Source organism: Schistocerca americana, unplaced genomic scaffold (genome assembly GCF_021461395.2).
Source record: "Schistocerca americana isolate TAMUIC-IGC-003095 unplaced genomic scaffold, iqSchAmer2.1 HiC_scaffold_97, whole genome shotgun sequence".
NCBI lineage: Eukaryota > Metazoa > Arthropoda > Insecta > Orthoptera > Acrididae > Schistocerca > Schistocerca americana.
In genome coordinates this window covers 770,001-775,000 of record NW_025726752.1, presented here as the reverse complement: position 1 = coordinate 775,000, position 5,000 = coordinate 770,001, and the positions used below count along the sequence as shown (strand labels likewise).

The following is a 5,000-nucleotide window of genomic DNA, read 5'->3' as shown; positions in this document are numbered from 1 at the left end:
ATGCTGAGCGGTCAGCTAGGAGGCGCTCCATCCATGTCGGTACCGGTGAGCGTTGCACTCGCAGTCGCAAGAACGTACGGCAAGTATATTACCTGGAAGAGTCAATGACAGTCCACGCCCCCCTGCGTGGGAAGAGTCTTTCTAGGCCATGACCCACCGGAAGGGCGCAGCGTCCCCCACCCCAGACATGTGACGTCACACCATCGGTATTGACGACTAGACTGATTCCTTATAATCATTTGCCATACACCGGTGGAAGCTGCCGAGACGAGTAACTACATAGCGGGCTCGCCGTGTCACTAATGTACAGAGATACAACAGTTTCGACTGGAACCGGATTAAACGTATACACGGCGCTGATTAGTAATAGATAGAGCCATCAGAATACAGATAATGTATACAACTGTCCGTATACATGCTGAAAGACTCTGCTCACAATCACAACCACACGTCAGCCACACACCCTTATCACGCACTACTCTCTGCCTGTAACACGCACACAGACAATATGTAAGCACCAGCATGGAACAACACCCAGTGCATCCTCTCCGCCACATTAGACAATCCACACTGTCATAACCAGACTGGGAGGTCCACTCAGAAAACAGAATATCCCACCCACCCGACAACCACCATTGCTCAGCCAAGCCACCAACACCCACACATGTCCTACACAGGGGTGCACCCAACATCACAATACTGCCTCCTCTCACAGCACACAAACAATGGCAGGAATGAAAGACACAGGTCTGCCACAAGCATGGAATGAGAGCGCCGCCTGTCATGAGCCAAAGGTGCATCCTGACGTGGCAAATCAGATGATGCCGCAGGCATCCACTTACTATAATCACAATCAACAAACCGGCCGCCCCGCCCCGCCCCCCATTAAACCTTTCCTTACAACAATGTGTACCTTAACCTAACCTATATCGTACCGTAACCTAACCTATATCGTACCGTAACCTAACCTATGTCGTACCGTAACCTAACCTATGTCGTACCGTAACCTAACCTATGTCGTACCGTAACCTAACCTATGTCGTACCGTAACCTAACCTATGTCGTACCGTAACCTAACCTATGTCGTACCGTAACCTAACCTATGTCGTACCGTAACCTAACCTATGTCGTACCTTAACCTAACCTATGTCGTACCTTAACCTAACCTATGTCGTACCTTAACCTAACCTATGTCGTACCTTAACCTAACCTATGTCGTACCTTAACCTAACCTATGTCGTACCTTAACCTAACCTATGTCGTACCTTAACCTAACCTATGTCGTACCTTAACCTAACCTATGTCGTACCTTAACCTAACCTATGTCGTACCTTAACCTAACCTATGTCGTACCTTAACCTAACCTATGTCGTACCTTAACCTAACCTATGTCGTACCTTAACCTAACCTATGTCGTACCTTAACCTAACCTATGTCGTACCTTAACCTAACCTATGTCGTACCTTAACCTAACCTATGTCGTACCTTAACCTAACCTATGTCGTACCTTAACCTAACCTATGTCGTACCTTAACCTAACCTATGTCGTACCTTAACCTAACCTATGTCGTACCTTAACCTAACCTATGTCGTACCTTAACCTAACCTATGTCGTACCTTAACCTAACCTATGTCGTACCTTAACCTAACCTATGTCGTACCTTAACCTAACCTGTATTGCGCCTTAACCTAACCTGTATTGCGCCTTAACCTAACCTGTATTGCGCCTTAACGTAACCTGTATTGCGCCTTAACGTAACCTGTATTGCGCCTTAACGTAACCTGTATTGCGCCTTAACGTAACCTGTATTGCGCCTTAACGTAACCTGTATTGCGCCTTAACGTAACCTGTATTGCGCCTTAACGTAACCTGTATTGCGCCTTAACGTAACCTGTATTGCGCCTTAACGTAACCTGTATTGCGCCTTAACGTAACCTGTATTGCGCCTTAACGTAACCTGTATTGCGCCTTAACGTAACCTGTATTGCGCCTTAACGTAACCTGTATTGCGCCTTAACGTAACCTGTATTGCGCCTTAACGTAACCTGTATTGCGCCTTAACGTAACCTGTATTGCGCCTTAACGTAACCTGTATTGCGCCTTAACGTAACCTGTATTGCGCCTTAACGTAACCTGCATTGCGCCTTAACGTAACCTGTATTGCGCCTTAACGTAACCTGTATTGCGCCTTAACGTAACCTGTATTGCGCCTTAACGTAACCTGTATTGCGCCTTAACGTAACCTGTATTGCGCCTTAACGTAACCGATATTGCGCCTTAACGTAACCTATATTGCGCCGTAACGTAACCTATATTGCGCCGTAACGTAACCCACATTGCCCCTTAACGTAACCCACATTGCCCCTTAACGTAACCCACATTGCCCCTTAACGTAACCCAACACACGTTGGGCCTTAACCCAACACACGTTGGGCCTTAACCCAACACACGTTGGGCCTTAACCCAACACACGTTGGGCCTTAACCCAACACACGTTGGGCCTTAACCCAACACACGTTGGGCCTTAACCCAACACACGTTGGGCCTTAACCCAACACACGTTGGGCCTTAACCCAACACACGTTGGGCCTTAACCCAACACACGTTGGGCCTTAACCCAACACACGTTGGGCCTTAACCCAACACACGTTGGGCCTTAACCTGCTCTGTAATTGTCATACGACGCGTTAAATTAGTGTAGTGTTGCCTAACTGCAACCCCCGCAATATAGTTTGCTACTCGCACTGCCCGGTCCCCAGTGTATCGCTTCATGTTAAACACCTTGCAGCTATACACTGTAATGTGGATGGCAGCAGGACGTACATGCTCAATGCCCTTTGCAGTTGTTCATTGGCATTTGCAGTTGTTCATTGGCATTCGCATGTGCGAAGCACTTAGCCTACGCTGTGGTACGGCCTGTGTCAACTGTCCGCTGATGTTGTACGTCCAAATCACACACTGTACTGCACATTGGTCCTCATGTACTGAATGATACATCGTGGTACATGTGACCGTACAACGACTGCGCCAACAACGGCGAACCATGCGGTCCAAATGTTGTGCACTCAGCTACGTGTCGTCTCCCTATAAGAGCTGGATTGCAGTGTGGTATGCCCTGGATGGCGATCAGCATGAGCCGTCTGTTGATGTAGTGGCGCGTGTTGTCAGACGTAGTCGTCTCTTCTCACACACCGTGATAGCATGGTGCACTGCGTTCCACATCTGCGACATGCGACAGAGGCCGGTTGACAGTCGTTCGCGCAATGGACATCGCATACGTACGGGGGCCACCTTCCACGTGTTCGCGAAGCGTGCACATGTTGTTGCGTGTATGTGGGCAGACATAGTGTGTCGTGACACCTGACACAGGCATGCAACAATCGTTGAATTTGCAAATGGCGATGGACGCCTACGTTTGCTGGTGACGTTATGCAAATGAACAACTGGTAAACCGTTGTGGTGCGGTTGTTCTCGCTAGAGGTGAATCAGTGATGGCGACGATCGGTTGAGCTACCAACCGGTTGTTCCAGCGATACCCACCATGCCCACGAACGTGAATGGCATCTGGGTGTGAAGCGATACGCGGCGGTGGCTGGGTGGGACCGTCCCCGGCCGGTGAGGGGGGGCCTCCCGGCGTGCTGGCCGCGCGGTGCGTGGGCGCACGCGCTACAGCCGGCTGGTGGGGGCGGCCAGTGGCAGGCGCGCCGGCCGACGGAGGCGGCAGGCGGCGCAGCTGCGCGCCGGCGCACCCTGCACGCGGCGCCGTGCGGCCAAAGTAGGTCCTCGCGGGCCCGGTGCGAAGCGCGGTGGACATCTGCAGTGTGCTGGTCCGATTGAGGACTGTGTGCGCTGAGGATGCGCCGCCGCCCGGCGCTCGGCGCCGCGACGCCGTCTGCTGCTCGGTCGCCTCTGCGGTTCTCGCAGGTGGTTTGTATCGCAGCTGTGCGGACGTGTTGGCGCGTGCGCTGTGCTGGGAGAGTTCGCTTCGGCACCCAAGTGGGGCTTTTGTCCTTCTGTGGCGCTGGCGTTGGAGCTGCCGGTCACCGTAGGTGGCGCGTGTTGTCTCCCGCCGGCAATGCCACGACAGCACGCTCCCGGGCCTCTGTCGGCAGCGGCAAGCTCAGTTGGGAGCACGGGTGGTCGCACCTAAAGCGTCTACTCGCCAAACTCCGGGCGATTGCGCCTCTCTCGAACCCGACCAAGTACTTAGGACGGCGCTGCGCGCCGCCGGGACCTGAGAGGGTTTCGAGGTGTATTGTGCAGGGGAGCTCAGCCTCCTCCTGTTTGCAGAATAATTGAGCGGACGCTTGCGTGTTCGCGCGGGCCCCCGGGACACACTCCCGGGCGGCCGGCTGCTCAGCTCTAGTTGACGCAGCTCCCTGGTTGATCCTGCCAGTAGTCATATGCTTGTCTCAAAGATTAAGCCATGCATGTCTCAGTACAAGCCGCATTAAGGTGAAACCGCGAATGGCTCATTAAATCAGTTATGGTTCCTTAGATCGTACCCACGTTACTTGGATAACTGTGGTAATTCTAGAGCTAATACATGCAAACAGAGTCCCGACCAGAGATGGAAGGGACGCTTTTATTAGATCAAAACCAATCGGTCGGCTCGTCCGGTCCGTTTGCCTTGGTGACTCTGAATAACTTTGGGCTGATCGCACGGTCCTCGTACCGGCGACGCATCTTTCAAATGTCTGCCTTATCAACTGTCGATGGTAGGTTCTGCGCCTACCATGGTTGTAACGGGTAACGGGGAATCAGGGTTCGATTCCGGAGAGGGAGCCTGAGAAACGGATACCACATCCAAGGAAGGCAGCAGGCGCGCAAATTACCCACTCCCGGCACGGGGAGGTAGTGACGAAAAATAACGATACGGGACTCATCCGAGGCCCCGTAATCGGAATGAGTACACTTTAAATCCTTTAACGAGTATCTATTGGAGGGCAAGTCTGGTGCCAGCAGCCGCGGTAATTCCAGCTCCAATAGCGTATATTAA

General features: G+C 52.2%; 1 non-coding gene across 1 annotated transcript in view; it reads left to right on the top strand.

Moving 5' to 3' along the window:
• The first annotated feature begins 4,377 nt into the window (after window positions 1-4,377).
• LOC124593043 overlaps window positions 4,378-5,000 on the top strand; it is a 1,910-nt gene continuing 1,287 nt past the window's right edge. Inside the window, exon 1 of the ribosomal RNA XR_006977794.1 lies at window positions 4,378-5,000. This exon is cut by the window's right edge and continues 1,287 nt beyond it. This is a non-coding gene — a ribosomal RNA (small subunit ribosomal RNA).